The following is an 18,360-nucleotide window of genomic DNA, read 5'->3' as shown; positions in this document are numbered from 1 at the left end:
ATAGCCACAACTTATAGACAACTTGTCTACCTTTTGACAAGTCTTACTTATATCTGTATTTCCCATTTAAATAAAGGTGGATATTTACTTTCTTCCATTCTTTGAAATTCCTTAAAATTTTTAAACACCATCTCATTCTGGAAATAAATCAGCAAAAATCTACTATTGTAGATTAATCTAAATACTGCTGCAATTTTGCAATAATATTCCATTTTTGCAGACTTTCTTCACACAAATTCTTTCCCTAAAACTTGCAAGTAATTATTTTTTTTATAATAAATTTCAGAGCATAGAATTATAAAATATTTTGGGCTGGAAGGGACCTTTAAAGATCATGGAGTCCTATGCCCATGCAATGACTAGGGACATTTTCAACATCAGATTGCTTAGAGCCTCTGTCCTAAATGAATAGAATTATTTTCTCTCATGGGATTATGATGAACTCATGTGGCCATGCTTGATGTAATTTATTTGTAACTGCTAATTGGCATTTAAGATATCTGAAACAGGATCTGGGGGTTTTTTGGGTGGATTTTTTGGGTGGTTTTTTTGGGTGGTTCTTTTTTGGGTGGTTTTTTCCCCTCTATGTCTTTACATAGCAAATATCTGTAAATGAATAATTCAAAACCTAATCTTGTGCAACTGTCTAAATTTTTAAGAAACATGATGTGAAATATTTTTCTAATGCAAATAAATTGCATTTTACAGAGTTCTGTTTAAAATTCCTTTTTAATATGAACCTTTAGAGAATGTTTAAAAATGCATTTTCTGAGTTTTTTTCTGTCCTATGTTCACTCTTAAACAAAATAAATATTTAATCAAGATATCAGGGGAGGAAGCCACCTGGGCACCATAGGCTATTATATTTCATAAAATGCTAGGTGGTAATATTTAAGTGGGAAGAAAAAGTTTTATTTCTGCCATGGGATATTAACATTTTACATCTTTTCCACATTTGGTCATGTATCCAAGCTACACTGGCTCTTCAAAACTTGAATGTCATAGTAGAAAATAAAGAAGCGCTGTGACATTAATTCAGTTTGAATAGATGTAAATTCTCAAATGTATTACTAATATCTATTACTACTTATCAGTTCAGCCTCAGTATCAGCTATCAGCTACTTATAAAGAAAATAACAGTAATATGGATTAGATGTCAGTTGGCAAAATTATGAAGTCACCAGCAGTTTTCTGTGTGTGAAATAACCTGATCTTTCAAATGAACGATCTTTAAGTTCATTTCAGAGGTGAGGTGTTTTTGAAAGTAGATATTGGCTGATAAAGTATGGACTTTAAGGAAATTGTGCCATTGAATATACTCTTCAAACAAAGAAATTAACATTAAACACTATGTTTGGCACTCCAGACAACCTTTAAATATCCTCCACAAGCTATAAAACATTTGGGATGATGTAAAACAAACAGCTTTCCACCACATTGTTAAAAAGGAACTTGTGTACGAATCCTGAATGTCTGCATAACTCAAAGTAAAACTGTCATGGTTTGACACTGGCCAAACGCCAGGCAGCCAAGAAGTCGCTCACTCACCCTCCCCTGCCACAGCTGTGCAGAGGAAGAAAAATTTAACAAAGAGTTCATGAGTTGAGATAAGGACCAGGAGAAGACACTGTAAGGGCAAAACAGGCCCAACTTAAAGGTACAATGTGAATTTATTGCTAAAAAATCAGAGGAGGATAATGAGAAGTAAAATAAGCCCTTAAAACACCTTTTTACTCCCAACCCCTCCCTCCTTCATACCAACAGGGCAGGAAGACAGGGCATGAGGGTTTTGGTCAGTTCATCACCCAAGGTTTTCCTCTGCTGCCCAGGGAGAGGAGTCCTCCCCCTGAGACTGCGGGATCCCTCCCACAGGAGACAGTTCTTCTCCCACATGGTTCCACTCAGGAGCAGCAGCCCGACCGCACCTGCTGCAAACGTGAGTCCCTCCCATGGGCACAGAGGCCTCCCAAAACTGCTGTGACATGGGTCTCTCTTTTTCCATAGTGTGCAGTCCTTCAAGGCCAGGCTGCTCCATGCTGGAAGCAGGGCCCCTCTCTCCATGGGTCTCCCACTGGATCACAGCCTCCTCCCGATATCCACCCACTCCTGCATGGCCACCTCCCCACAGGCTGCAGATGGATCTCTGCATCCCCCATGGATCCCCATGGCTGCAGGGGCACAGCTGCTTCACCATGGTCTCACCCCGGCCTGTGGAGGAATCTCGGCCCTGGTGCCTGGAGCACCTCCTGCCCCTCCTTCTCCACTGACCTTGGTGTCTCCATGTTGTTTCCCTCACATGTTCTCACCTCCTCCTCTTCTCTGGATGAAATTGAAACTGTGTGCCACACTTTGTTTTGATTTTCTCCTTAAATTTGTTATCACAGAGGTGTGACCAGCCTCTATAACTGGCCCAGCCCTGACCAGCAGCCTGTCCATCTTCAGAGCCATCAAGGACTGGTTCTGCTGGACATGGTGGAAGCTTCCAGCCACTTCTCACAGGAGCCACCTCTGTGGCCCCCCTACCAAAAACCAGGCTGTGCAAAACCAACACAAAGACTCAGAAGACACAAAGAATACTCAGAAAATCTATCCAATCCCGATCTTTCCAGTCGCCAAAATAATGAATATGAATTTCATTAATAATGAAAGCATTAATGACTTGCTCTGTCCTTCATAATTTTATTCCTTTCTCCTTCAAGACAAGCTGAAGTTCTGAAAAATATTGCAGGTACATTCCTTGTTCTCCCTGTGTTCACATTTCTATTTCTTTCCAGAATATGGAATCACTGGAGTCATATACTCCAGTTTATTTTTTTTTTCTAAATACAATAGGTGCTTTGAAAATGACTGAATATATTAAAAAATAATTAATTTATTAACTTAGTCTAAAATTGTGTTGTCAGTTAGACCTAAGGTGCATATGTTCTCCTCTACATCTTTTCCTAAAATGTAACAATATTGTGACATTTAAAATGACATAATAAAATCAATATAGAACAGTTGACAATCTTATTTGTTAAACACAGTATTTTCACCCACTCTTTGAGTAATCTCTCTAGGTGATGTCTAAAATATTAAATATTGTCTAAGGTATCTAAGAGAAGCAAAAATGCTCATTAAGTAGTTAAGTTCTCCTCTGAAATGAACCCAAATATAGGCTTATATTCAATAAAATTTAGTTAAAATTACCATTCTAATTTTTGCCTCATCTAATAACACCAATATCAACGAGTTTTTCAATCAATATTCTGTGTTTTTACCAGCACAAAGAGGTGTCTAGAGCAGAGGTCTCAGGAGTAGCAGCTGAGTAATCTGGAGTTGTTCAGTCTGGAGAAAAATGAAGGTCAGGAGGGACCTTATTGCCTGCCACAACTATCTGAAATGAGGCTGTAGCAAGGTGAGAGGTCGATCTTTTCTCACAAGTAACAAGTGATAGGACGAGAGGAAATCGCCTTAGGTTGCACCAAGGGAGGTTTTGATTGGATATTTGGAAAAATTTCTTCATGGAAAAGTTTTTCAGGTATTGAAACAGGCTGACCAGAGATGTGGTAGAGTCACCATCCCTGGAAGGGTCCAAAAGGGGTGTGGATATGGCACTTGGGAGCGTAGTTTAGTGGTGAACAGAGCAGTGCTAGGTTAACGTTTGGACTCAATAATTTTAGAGGGTTTTTTTGTGATTCTATTCTTTATATGTAATTTACAACATGTTTAATAATATTAATACAAATTTACCATATAAACATGAAGAGACAAAGAAAAATTGTAAATTCATTGCTTATGAACTAAAAGAAAATCAAGTCTTTTCATATAAACTATGGAGTTAGCCTGTTAACTTTGTCTCTATTAGAAGGACTGTAATGATGGAATTTGAGGAAAATAGAAACTAATGGACATTAAGGAAAAAGTAAACCACCACTGGTGCACCTACTTGAAACTAGGAAAGACCAATGTTATGTAGAAAGAGGAAAACTCTCAAAAAGTAAGAGAAAGTTGCTGAAGGAAATAAAGACTCAAAAAGACTGGAACATTCCTAAAACAGATTACAGGATGTTTTATGCTTATAAATCATGTCTTTGAAAAATAAGTAAATAGGTAGAATTTGAGGGGGGGAAAGTTAAAATGCTCATTCAAATGAGATTTAAAAACATGATGCACGTACTTCATGCAACTTTCCCATTAGAATTTACCACCTGCACATATGACATAGTATATGATACCATGCCATTTTTGTCATCGTAACAATTTTTGCAATGGGCTAGAATGACTCTTGCAAATGTCAAACTAAAATCAAGGCAGACATAACCTAATCATACCCTTGCAGGGGGAAATAAACACAAGGAAAGCTGATGCCTGTGCCCCTAAAATCATTATTCTTTCTCTAAGAACTTAGACCTTCATCTTCCTCTCAACTCACTTCTGAATATTTCACTGGCATGTTTTTAAGTTGGGAAATTTTAAGAAATCAGACTAATTATTCTAACGTATTAGTGAAAGACAGGATTTCAACTCATTACAATGCTGATAATCTGAAAGCCTTCAATTGCCTTTTCAATTCCTTCAACAACAAACATGACTATTTCTGTGCATAAAGGTAATTCTTGAAAAATTACTTGTTTTCAAAAAATACAAATACCTGTCTGCTGGAGGTAAGTAGGGTATAAGAGAAAATTTATATGTGTATTTTCATTTAAATGAATAGATTTTATGCATCTGCCACAGACTGGAACACTGCTATCTGCCTGTCTTCGACATTGAATAAAATATAACTTCTCAGCTTTATTCTTAGTCCAAGTTCTGTCAGCAGCTAGGATTTAATTTCGAGAATTTTTTATAAGAAATGTTTTCCTTAATTTCTTTTGTCACACAGTTTTTTAATTAGAGCTCAAGCTAGTAAACATACTTAATCTCTCACTCAGCACTCCTCAGGCTGATGATGGCTATGTTATACTGAGATTAAAATGTCTCAGTATAAGTTTGTTGTTTGCTTGTTACTTGCTTTGGCTTGTTAGTTTGTTTTTTTTAAAACTGTCTTCAGGCTGCAAACCCTTTGGCAATGCCTTTAGAAACATGGACTGCTTCCTGATTTTATTTTCTTTTTTCCTTTTATTTATTTTTCCTTCAGTTTATAAAATATGTAAACTGACTAAATTCTCTCAGTATATGAGCAGTGGAAAGAATGCAGTTGTTAATAGCAGATTTTAACTCTTGACAGAAAAGCCAATTTGCAAGATTTTACTATCAAAAATAAACATTCCAAATAACCACCACTTCAAACTTCTCTTCCTTACTTGCCCATACACTACACTATGAAATAATATATTGTGTATGAACAACCCCGTGCAACAGTAGAAGCAAGCTCTACCAAAACAAGCAGGAACAAATTTACATTGAATGATTTTTTTATTTAAAAAGTCTTCCTTACCGCTGATTTCAGTTGAATACAAAACCACTAAGTACTTATAACTGTCTTTATTATTTTTATTAATTTCTAGCATACGAATCTGTAAACATTCATCATTATAGCAAAAACAGCCTTTCATTCAATTTATAAATCCATTATTTTAAAACTGTCTAAAGCACCTAATAATTAGTCACAGCTAGTTAAACAGGAATAAAAACTCAACTCATCACCACACTGGTTGTGAATAATGTGGGTTTTCATTTATCAGTACAATATCAGGATAACATATGGTCCTGTTCAGAGACCCTCACTCCATTGAGCTTCATGCTGCACAAACAGTGAGAATTGTCTTAAAGGAAATTGAAACAATGAAACTACAGGAAGAATTGTAGTAGAGAAGAGCACAGAAATGTAGGCTATTAGCAACTTCGAATATGCAACACAAGACAAGAAAAACTTAAGGAGACTTTTGAAAAGAAAAACATTTCAATCTACTTTCTTTTTTCAGGCACAATTATGGGAAACAGTAAAAAAACCCTGGTTGAGCTTAAATGAGGAGCATGAAGGAAGCTGCCAGCAAAGACTGATGGTCTGCACCAATGTTTGTGATTATAAATTAGAGATGTCAGAAAGGGTGGAAGATGAACGAATCAACCTCAGAGTGACAGTGATAAGCTTGTACTATTTTACAGAATTAAGAAAGGGAAACAAAAAATGGATGCACAGAGCAGAAGAATAATATGATAAAATAAAACTGATTATAAAATTATATGGTATCAGCACTCAATGGACAGACATGAAGAAAGATTGCATTTGCCTACACAAACTATGAACTTGTAAAAGTGACTGATACATAAGCTGACATCCTGGTGTATTAGACTCACTCTCATTTTCTCTACAAACAATGAATAACCACCAAATACCAAAATGTTCTGTATTGATTGTGTCTGGAATGGAGTCAGTGAGCACCATATTAGCCTTCATAGAGCTGTCTGCATTGGCAGGTAGAAAGGGGTAGAAAGCAGTTCTTTTCCTGGGATATTCCATACCATATGATGTAATGTTCATCAATAGAAGCTGAGAGAAAAGAGGAAGGTCTGGAGGGGGCATTTGTTGTAGAGATATTTGTCTTCCAAATTAACTATAATACATACTCAATCCCTGGTTTTTAGGAAGTAGCTGGACTCTGCCTGCTGGTGGAAAATAAGAGAAAAAATAATTTTGCTCTGCTTTGTTTCTTGCTTCCTTTACTTTCATTCATTTTACTGCCTTTCTTTCTGATCCATGAGTTTTTTTAAATCTTTTGTGTCCCCATCCCATTTAGGAGGAGGAGTGAGATAGCAGCTGAGTGGGCACGTGGCAGCCAGCTGAGGTGATCTGCCTTATTTTTATTGCTGTTTTTTTCCTTAATTATAATTTTGGTAGACAATATTGTCTTACAACAATAATCATAACTTTTAGAATCAGTCTTGTAAATTCCTCTAATCTCTGACATTATTTTTAGGGATGCCTTAGTTTTCCCCACTAGCATTTTTACAAGCAACATTATCCTCTTTTTTAAATCACTTAATAGGATCATTCCAGAATGATGATTCTTTGAAAGCTAAATCTTAAAAGAAGAGGAATTGTACTGTAATTGTGCCACTGCAAATGATTAGAAAGTCCTGTAGTGGAAGAGCAGAGCAACATGGATATCTTGCCTCAAAAGCTATACAAGGAATTTTTTGGTCTGCCTGGATGGGCATTCTTAAATAAGAGAGTGGAATATCTGCTGAGTCAATGAGTGCTAGACTTTACCCAAACTTGACCAGGAGTGAGCCAGGTCTCTCAAGCTCTTCCAGGTAAGGGGACACAAGATTGGAGGAAACAGAGTTTACTAAATTCAAGTTTATATGCTGAAATTCCAGCTGGAAAACTCAGGACATAAATTAGAAGATAAAACCTTCAATGAATAAAAAATTAGATATAATTTTTTCCTTCACTGTATTTTAATCTTTATTATAATGAATCATTCAAAAATTGAAGGAAGATATGACAGAGAGAGACTTCTAGTTTCCAAGAGAACAAAGAGAAAGCTAAATGAAAAATGAGAGGAAAGCTTTCCTGCCTTTAAGGTGCATTTTTGCTATAGAAAAGTAATCAAACATTTTCATTATAGAAAAATAATGTAGGAAAAAATTATAGAGTAGATTTTCCAGCTTGTTTCATGAATATAATTTATTTCAAAAATACAAAATAAAATCTTGTGCCAGGCTTCTTAGACCCTATCTTGTATGGGACATTTCACATTAAGAATACAGTAGACACTACAAATATATCAGGGCAACTCAATGGCTTGTGTTTTAATGCCCCAGATATTCTCATTGAATTATACTTAAATCAAAGTACACAATTTCATTATGGAAAATACAATTGGTAAAGACTGGATTGCCATAAAAGGATTCAATTTCTCATCTATTGGTTATAAAGGTATACATGAAAGTTTAACAGAGAGTAAGTACTGCAAGCTTATCAAAATTTATAACATAAATTATCATTCTTGTAACTTATCTAAGACAAATCTCAGATCTTCTTAGACCTTCTCTACTTAGCCAATCACCTGGTTTATTTGATGTAACTACTTTGAGGCTTAAGAAAAAAAATCTTTGAATTTAAAATCGTATATAGAATGATACCAAACTTTTATTATACCCATACTTGATTTGTGAATAGAAGAGCAATTTAAACATTCATACATGTAACTTACATTGCATACATTATGAAGTCATCTAGAGAAGACAATTGACATTTTCCTCTTGCTGATAGTCTTTGTCATTGTAGTTTGAGATTGTCTGTGCTAATCCAAGTATTTAAGTCTCCTTTGGACTTCTGCTGCAATTATATTTAAAGAAAGAAATTTACACATATGAAACTGGGTATGTAAACCAGCAATTGATTGCACATTATGTGTATTACAGAAACAGTCATTCTCATATTACCAGAAGGATTATCTTTTAAACATAAGAGCTAGTCTCTATGAAAGCACTATAATTCTATCAGCACAACACTTAAAAAGGCACTAAAGTTTCTGTCAATAGTCCTTAAAATAACGTGCATTCACAAAATTTTTAGAAGTGGTATATATGCAATCTTTCCAGAAAAAAATTTAAATCCTGTAGCAACTAAAAATATGAACTTTACCACTGCAGTAGATGGGGGATAGTCTATCAAGAAGTAAGTTTAAAAATTACATTAATTGCAATTCTATTTGAAAATGTGCATGTGATGAAAAATGTATCAACATATGGGAGATGATATAATCATGGACATTATAAGAGGAAAAATGTGAAAATATTTCTTCAAAGGACATTTTTTGTCTTCAGTGAAACTGTTTCCAATTTCATTATTTTTCCAGGCTTTATTTTCATTCAAATTAGTGTGACTTGATCTGCTAGTTTTAGGATTTAACATACACTTTTATCTTGTACTATCATGGTAGCCATCATGATGGGAAAGAAACTTGCACAGTAATTAAAATTATGCTTTTGAAACAAGTTTTGGAAGTGCACTTTTAATATGCTTTATGTAGGACATCTAATCTCCTTATATAATAAAACCCAAGGAAATAACTGTTTATAACAAAATACAAATAGTATCACTGAAGTCTTATTTTTCTTTTAGCAGGTAATATATTTGCATTAACAGAAGTCACAATTTACAACCAATATGTATTTTTTTTCTGAGGCTTGAATTAGAATAAAAAATTGTATTGCACTACAGAAATTATGTCATAGTGGATTGCTTTCCTTTTTTCACCCTTTTTTATGTTGCACAGCTTTATGTCATGTCATAACATATAACAAGCTGTGGCTGACAAATAAGATAAAATACGATGCCAGTAGAGCAGCCACAAAGCACCTTAAGCCAAGAGTATCAATTACAATGTAAATGTACTGCAGTGACAAGCACAATTGCAATGGACACATTTAAGATGCCCTAAATATGTGATATTATTTCCTTAGCTACTTTGATAATAATCAAAATTTTGGTAAACATGTATGGTAATATACTTTTATATATTTTAATGGTTTTATATTTCCCCTTGTGATCCAAATATTGGCATCTGTTACACAGATTAGACGATTTGGATATAAAATTCTGTAGTGTTCTCTTTATCACTTTCATATTGTAAAGCATTCCTTTAGGCTGTGGTTTGGGGTTTTTTATGGAGTCATTGATATCTAAGTCTTACATTTTGAAAATTACTTGAGAAGTTCATCCAGACCAGCCTCCTGCTCTAAAACAGCGCAACTTAGGTCAGGTTATTTAGGACTTTATATTGTTTTGTTTTGAATATGTCCATGACAAGGATTTAACAGCCTGTATGAACAACCTGGGTCAGTGTTGGACCACACTCAGGATCAATTCCTTTTTCCTTAATATCTAACCAACCCTTCCTAACTCCAAGTTGGATTTGCTGCCTCATGTGCTACTACTATGCACCTGCAAGAGGAAGCTGATTCTGTTTTTTCAGTACCCTCTCACATCTGTATAGAAATTAGCTCTCCCCTCTGCCTTCCATGACTATGTCACAGACCATCCTGTACTGTGGAGCTCAAAAGTAGGTGCGGTACTCCAGACACAGTCTTATAAATGCCAGAGGGGAAGAATGACTTCTCTTGGCTCTCTGAATACTTGCTAATACAGCCCAAGAGTAAGCTCAGCCAAAGAGGGGCCCTGATTTCTAAATCTGTTTAGGTGAAAGAAATAATGTTTGGGATAATTTTTAATCACTGTGGGAGTACCTTTCTCTCCCAGAGCAATGCATGATCCTACTGAAAGGAGTGTTGGTATGGCTCTTCTATGCTAGTAATACTCTTATTTGATCTCATTTCAGACCATTCATGCAGCAAGGTAACACTTGCTATAAAAGCACCAAAATGAGATCAATAATAATTGATGCACAAGTTTGACAACTACTGTTGTCAAAAACAGCAAAAAGATATTTTTTTCCTTTAAGATTCTGCCTTGTTACTCATCACTGAAATGCAGTTCTCCCAGGACGTAATGTACCCACTTAGTAAAATGGATTGTGCAAAATTGGCACCAGTGACTTATAGCATAGCTTTGGGCCAAAGGTACATGGTAGCAGCATGATAACTGCATAAATAAAGTCACTGCTGAGATGTCACAATAAAAATGAGTGACTGAGGGAGCCATGAATAACACAGATGTTCTTGAGCTGGTTTTGTGTCACTTACTTTGTGTTGCTGTAGAAAAGCAGTTGATAAATTATTGATTGTACAATGATGAATATTGACAAAAGTAGGAATAAGAAAGTATGACCTATGAGCTTCTCTCAGGGTGTCACAAAATAGTCTACAGGTAAGGAAAACTCATTGCATTGAAAAGGAATCAGCAAATCCTTAAATTTATTCTGCTGTACTGAGAGTTGATAAGGGAAGGACCAAACTGTTGACTATCCCTGTTTGAATATCCAAAGGTCCCTTAAGGAAACCATAAAACCTCCAGAAGCATATTATAAGATAAAAGTTCTGCTGAAGCAGGTAACACATGTTTTTTATAAAATATAGGAAGAACTTATTAAAATAAATAGATCTAAAATTCCACAATTCTGTGGCTGTTTACAGATTATCTTCCTTCACATTTTTCCTGCTGCTGCTTCACTGTCCTATGCTTATGTTGTGTTCCCTACCTTAACATCTTCATCTTCAAATAAAAGCAAACAAAAACCATGGTGAGAGAATAATTGCAGTATCTGCTGTGACACTGGTAACTCACTTTTCACCCAACCTACCTACTTAAATTGTAAGGGGTGTTGTTTATTTGCTTGTTTGTTTTTTAAGTAACCTCAATCTAGCAAAATAATAATTACCATCCATTATATACTTTTAAAATTTCTGGTTTAGTTTACTTTGGAAAGAGGATAAGCTTATACAAATATTATTGAATTTTTAGGGCACTGGTTGGAAGTATTATGATTGCAATATAATAATTGGACTATGTGATACATGGCTTGTGGAATGAATTTGATTAATTGCTATAGTTTATGTTGTTTTTACTTCAAGTACAAAACATAAATCTTTTTGTTTCATCAGCAGTTTTCATCTTAGTAATTCTGTGAATAGAGAAGTATTAAGGACAAACCTGTTGTTATGTTTCTAAGTTTAAAAATAAACCACAATTTTGTGAATATTTATGCCCATAAGTGACAGCTCAACATCCTCTGACCTATGCTCCCTTGCTCTGAAATATGGTTTCTAGTCCAAGTCACTAACTGCAAGGATTACAGAACAACTATTTAAGTATTCTCCTTTGATTCCTCTCAAAATAATGTTCTAGGATTTTTTGCAGTGTTCACTTGTCATGTAAGACTCCTGAAAGTCAAGATTCTGAGAATAGCACTAGTTAGGAATGTTTTTCTATATGCACCTGAATGATTATTTAGAAATACTATTATAGAAAGATTTATTTAAAAATCAAATTATGAAGCTTATATTTAAAAACATATAATTAAGGAATATACTACATTGAAACTTCTAAAACAGTAAGTAATGGTGTCCTCAACTATTTACAGTATACTTGAATCAGTCAATTTAAACTTTAAATAATCAAAAGCGACACTGTGAGTTGCATCTCTATTATGCCTGTCAGATGCTCTTATATGAGATCAAGAGGGTAATTCAAATTTACAGAAGACAGAGTTTCTGAAGAATCTGGTGAAAAGTATCTTATTTGAACTTTCTGACAGTCAAAGGAGAACAAGCCTGAATAAAAGGAAGCCTTACTAACTTGGGCATAGTCTGATTCTGCCAGCCAGTGGCCTGCATGCTAATAATTTCCATAGCTAATAGGCGATTTCTGTAAGATGCTGATTTTTTTATACAGCTCTCACAGAAGGATAATACTGATGTGATCAATAAGGTGGCCACTGCTCTAATCAGATAAATATCTAATGCATTGCTTCTAGGCAATAAAAGTCAGTGTAATATCACCACAATTGTGCTAGTTCTAAGAAATATCTTAATTCAATTTCATGGAAAACTGACAGCTGAAAAACAAGGAAATATCTTGCAGTCACACAGTCAAGCATTATGTTACCCATCCCTCCTTGATAAATTTTAAGATAAAATTGCAATCATTCTCCCTAGTATGTCAGTCTAATTTGGAGAAGAAAAATGTAACACAGTGATTTTAATTATCATCAAATTATACCAAAATTCAGAAGACAAATGCTATGATTAACAGATTAAATAAGACAACTGTGCTTTAGGAGGATTGACATTGCTCTGTGTGGGAGAAACGAGAAGCCAGTGAATGCTGTTCTGTTGCACAAATGCATGCATGTAATGCTGCAGTGCTGGAGAACAATGTTTTTGAATTTGTGATCACTGACCATTTCACGCAAAACTTATGAGATTATTTCTGGCACATATGGACAAGCAATATTAGTTTATGCAAGCAATATATGGTCTGTGGGCCAAAGATTATGTATTTTTATAAATTCATAAAAATTCTTACCAATTCAAAGAGTAAGCCCTGTGAAATAATTATATTTGAGCTCTGATGGGCACAAAATTTCAAAACTTCTTTTGATTGCCAAAGTATTCAAAAAATTCCAACTTGCCATGCAATGAATGCTAGTAAATAGAATGGACATCGTGGTTCAACATAAACTCAGATTTTTTAAGAGAGGCACAATGAAAACCACTGAATAGTTCTGTGTACTAAGGGGTTTTGCTGGTTACTGTGTCTACAGTATGCCTACTTCTTTATTTTTTAATAGTCTTTCCATGCTGCTCCATGCAAGTTTTACATATGCTGACAGTGATGGCCAAAGATGTTCTTATGTAGAGCTATAAATATGCCAGGCTTGATCTTTCTTCAGCTCCAGAGACATGTAGAAGAAAGTAAAATTTCATTTTATAGAAATTCTCTTGACAGTCATAACCTCACACTATGAACAGAACAAAACCTTTAGGTGAGAAATTGACAAACTGCCATGAATGAACCAAACTTCAAGGCTTCAGGGTCTTGTCTGCAATCTCTCCCTCACTGCTTGCTGTTCAGAACACAACAGCATGAGATACTCTATATTAATGAAGTTTCATGCTAGTGAGATGAGATAATTGCAGATGTGGGAATACAGTATACACAATTAGGTTTCAGTGACATGCTGTGACACTTAAAAAAAACAACAAACTTGCAATGCTTAAACTATCATAGGACTTCTCAAACATTGACACAGACAACTCCGCCTGTTATTTCCTTAATGCCTTCAAGTTCCTCTAGACTTCCATTAAAAGTAGGCAACAATGAAACCCTTTGTCCATAATAAACAAGCTTTGCATTAGGAAACAGAAGCCAAGAGTTTGAATGTTTCTGATAAGTACAAGTTAGTTATTCAAGGTGCCCCGGGAAGAAATTCAGACAAATATCAAGATTAGTCTTTGAAGGAGTGTAGGGGGATGCCCCCAATGAGAGAGGGACAAACTAGCCTTTGTCCCCCAAAAAAGGAAGAAAGCCCAGAAGTTTCTCCCAACGATCAGGTGAAAAGCCACCTTATAGGACCCCAGAGACTTCACTAAAACCTTAGGGTCACCTAATTGGATGAGAGCCAAAAGATCCCGCCTGGGCCATCAGGTAGAAAAAGAGAAGACAAAAGAATGACGAGGCTTTTGTGAAGGTGTTTTACCAGGAGCAGACCTCTGTACCTGGATCGGATTTTCTGTTTATTGTTTTTCCTTTTATTAAACAGTTTGGTTTCCAACACTGCAGCAGAAGCCATCCTGCTCATTATTTGCCTCCAAAGGTAATAGCTGAGCTATCCTTTGTGTGTATTAAGTTTTCTTTTAAAGGCTCATAAAACCCTGGCCCGACGAAACAAAACTTAATACGTGGCACCTGGACAGAATTTCTCATATTGAGGAAGATGGTCTAGGAATTTTTGATTACCTCAATCAAAATAGGACAATTTTCCTTGGTATTTGCGTTTTTGGGGAAGCAGGCCTGCACCTGAGTTTTTTGTCGCGTTAAAAAAGAAAACTCAGAAGAAGAGATTTGAGGTTTAGAGGGAATCCCAAATCGAAGCCTCATACCGGTGAAGAAGAGGCTATAATTCAGACGGGACGGGAGCAAACGGCACACCCTCAGAGGATACTGTGAATCGGCTAAGCTGAAACTGTTGCACCCAGGACCCGGGAAAAAGTCTATACCAAGAAGGACGACCAGAAGACTCGGTGAGTTTCACCATGGGGAATCGGTTGTCAGTAGCTGAGCAGGAATTTTTTTCGTATTTTAACTATAAGTTGGAAATCCAAGATATTCAGTTTGACAAAAAACAGCTTAAAAAGCTTGTAAAATGGGTCTTAAAAGAATTCCCAAACTCAGACATGTCTCAGAAACTCGATCCAGACTTCTGGGATTCAGTTGGACTGAAATTATATAACACAGAAAAGAACAAGAAGTCCAACTTAAAGCTGCGTCCAATATTCAGGACGGTATTGAAATTTGTAATAATGGAAAATGAAAAGCAAGCAAAGACCAGGGAGAGGGCAGAATGCAGGCAGGACAGAGAAGACAGGAGAAAGCGAAGTTCTGAGGGGACCCAAAAACCTTCCTTTATCCCAGCCGAGAAACCCCGGTGGAGAGGCCGGGAGGCAGCCAGGCCAGCTGCCCCCCCGCCTGCCTCACCGACCCCATCCCGAGACAGGGGGGAGCAGACCAGCCCTGGCCAGGCTTGTCTGCAAAACCCGTCTTCCAAAAACCCTACCAGAGCAAAGTCCTCTCTATCTCCTCTCAAAACCTTGCTTTGGCGTTCAAAATCGGTGAATTTTGACAGTAAAACTGGAAAAAGCCGAGCCGATAGAATCCAGTCTGAGAACAATAGAGCACGTGGCAATCGCCATTATAGCCCCGAGCCCAGCTCTGTCCTTCGTGGGCGTGGCTCGCCATCCTCGTCGGACTCCCAGGAGTCCCTGGGTGGCTGCTCCCTGAGCTCCTGTCCATCGGAGCAGGGACGCACCCCTTTTGTAGGCGGTGCCCGGTCGGTGTCCCTGCCCCTGCTCCCCGCCCACAGCCCGGGACAGCACACCCCCTCTCTGCCGAGCGTGGGAACCGGAAGTGATGCGCCGGAACTGACCCTGTCCAAAATGGCGGCGCCCATGTCCGATAACTTACCGGAACAAAAAACAAACTATTCCTATGCTCCACAATGTAATTTCAAACAATCTAAGGAAGAGTTTAACACACAGGGAGTCACAGATACCTGGCAGAGGATAAGAAAGGATGCAGTTCAGGAAGGAGAGTGGGAAATTGCATCGAAATTGAAGGTTTTTCCTGTGAAATACACTGCAGGTCCGGGACCCAGGGAAACATGGCAACAAATCAACTTTGCTGAGTTAAAAGAGATTTGCAAAGCCTCTCGTCTGTATGGTAGAGATTCTGCCTATTTCAGAAGCCTATTACAGGCCACCTTCACAGCAAACATATTCACTCCACATGATCTAAAACAGCTTTGCACATCCCTGCTATCTCCAACAGAATTTTCTCTGTGGGAACTAGCATGGAAACGTTTGTTAAACGACCTTTTAAGAGGTTATGCAGGAACTCCAGCTACTGCAAATTTGACTATAGATCAGCTCTCAGGTGAAGGAGCTCATACAGATCCTCAAATACAAGCCCGAACTCTTAGTAGACAAGTATTGCAGGATGTCAAAGAAGCAGCAAAAACAGCTTTGTTACAGGTCCCTGATGGCAACAAGCCAGAACTAGATTTTACAGAAATAAAACAGGGCATAGATGAGCCTTATATTAAGTTTTTGGACCGTTTAAAAATGGCATTAGAAAAGCAGATTCCAATAGACCGAGCCAGACAAGAGTTATTAAAACGGCTTGCAATTTCTAATGCAAACCCAACCTGTAAAAAGGCATTACGTACATTACCACAGGATCCTGAGCCCACCCTGACACAGCTAGTAGATGCTTGCAACCGCCTGAGCACCCCTGAGCATGCAGCAGCCATGCAGGCAGAAGTATTGGCCAGTGCCATCACAACAGCTCAAGAAAACACCCTAAAGCAGCAGGAAAAAGCAGTAGAAAGGCAAACACAAACCCTAGCAGAAGCTTTAATAGCATTCAAAGGTGCAATTGAGAACCAACAAATTCCAAGGGACTCGTGCCATTCGTGTGGTCAGAGAGGTCATTTTAAAAGGGGATGTCCTAGGACCCGCAGAAGGCCATTGCCAAGAAACAGTGGATGCAGAGGTTTCTGTCACAATACTAACAGCTTTTACCCAGCACAGGGTTTTTCGTACCATCTGCCGGGAAACGTGCAGCCCAGCACGGAGCAGTGGCGTGCAATGATACAAAAACCACTGCACCAGAGGCCAGAGACCACCACAGGCCACCAAGTTCAGAACTGCAACACATCCTTGCAGGACTTCCGACCACAATGTCCCCAGGTACCAGACTGGAGCTGTCTACAGCCCAGCCAGTGATGCTAACCAATGCTATTGCTCACACAGTGTCTACAGGACAGCTGGGACCTGAACCACAACCACGTCAGTTCTTAATAGTGGGAGTGAGCAGATCCCATGCAGAAGGTTTTTATGTCATTCCAACTGTGCTGTCTGTCACCTGTTCACAGGAAATTACAGTCTTAGCTTTGTGTCTAGACCCTCCATGTTTTTTACCCAAAGGACTAACCATAGCGCAAGCTTTCCTCCTACCAGAGTCACAGAACAACACAGCTGTCATCGCTTGGACCAGGCACATCAGCCGCGGGCGGCCTCAGCTCACCTGTGTCCTGAAGCACCTCGGGCAAGCCATCACCCTCACTGGCCTGATAGATACCGGAGCAGACGTCACTCTGATATCGAGATCGAAATGGCCACAGGACTGGACCATCGTGCCTACGCTGGATCAGCTAGCAGGTATTGGTGGTCACTGTGAGAGCTTTCGAAGCTCGCACGCAGTCACATTTGAGGGGCCTGAAGGTCGTGTTGCCACCACAAGACCATTCATTGTAGGAGCTGATATAGTTCTTTGGGGACGGGACATTTTATCACAATGGCATCTCAGGTTAGAAACTGGATTTTAACAAGATATCTTAGTAGCAGCAAAGGACCAAGCATCAATGCAGGAGACAACAGATCAGGTCATCTCAGCAGTAGAGAAAGCAGGACTCACTGTAGCAAAAGAAAAAATACAAACACTTCCTCCCTGGAAATATTTAGGATACAGGATCACAGAACAAACGGTAACTCCGCAGCCACTCCAGCTAAGGACAAATCCAAAGACCTTGAATGAAGTGCAGCAGCTTGTAGGCACTCTGAACTGGCTTCGTCCACTACTAGGCCTTTCAAATCAGGACTTGGCTCCTCTGGCAGATTTGTTAAGAGGAGACACAGCCTTAAACTCACCGCGAGAATTCAACAAAGAAGCTCAAAATGCTTTAGAGAAAGTGATGAGAGCCATCCAGTCACGTCAGGCTCATCGGTATAATCCTAACCTGTCTTTTTTGTTTGCAGTTTTAGGGGAGAGTCCACAACTTCATGGTTTGATATTCCAGTGGGATCTAGAGAAGAAGGACCATCTGATAATCTTAGAGTGGGTTTTCCTATCGCGTCAATTGGGTAAAACTATAACAACTTGCCCTGAAATTATTTCACAATTGATTATCAAGGCTAGATCTCGAATGCTTTCCCTTGCAGGAAGAGATTTTGCAGAAATCTTTCTGCCTGTCACAACCATCTACTTAGAATGGTTAATTCAAAATTCAGAAGTTATGCAATTTGCTTTGGAAAATTTTGCAGGAAAAATTTCAGTCAATTGTCCCAAACATGAGCTATTAAGTTCATCTTTAAAATTAATTCATAAGCCTTTAAGAAGTAATGTACCCCTTGAGGCAATCACATTTTTTACAGACGGTTCTGGGAAGTCTAAAAAATCTGTGATTG

General features: G+C 37.8%; 1 protein-coding gene and 1 long non-coding RNA gene across 4 annotated transcripts in view; one reads left to right on the top strand and one right to left on the bottom strand.

The window, feature by feature from the left end:
- Positions 1-18,360, bottom strand: part of CDH12 (cadherin 12) — a 710,660-nt gene that overhangs the window by 558,509 nt on the left and 133,791 nt on the right. The window lies entirely within an intron of this gene.
- On the top strand, positions 1,526-9,036 carry LOC135304881 (uncharacterized). The gene is made up of 4 exons (XR_010366114.1): positions 1,526-1,657; positions 1,765-1,936; positions 3,264-3,397; positions 5,910-9,036. It is a non-coding gene; the product is annotated as an uncharacterized LOC135304881 (long non-coding RNA).

This window comes from Passer domesticus, chromosome 1 (genome assembly GCF_036417665.1).
Source record: "Passer domesticus isolate bPasDom1 chromosome 1, bPasDom1.hap1, whole genome shotgun sequence".
In the NCBI taxonomy this organism is placed as follows: Eukaryota; Metazoa; Chordata; class Aves; order Passeriformes; family Passeridae; genus Passer; species Passer domesticus.
Note: the sequence above shows the minus strand (reverse complement) of the source record. Positions and strands in the feature narration are given on the sequence as shown.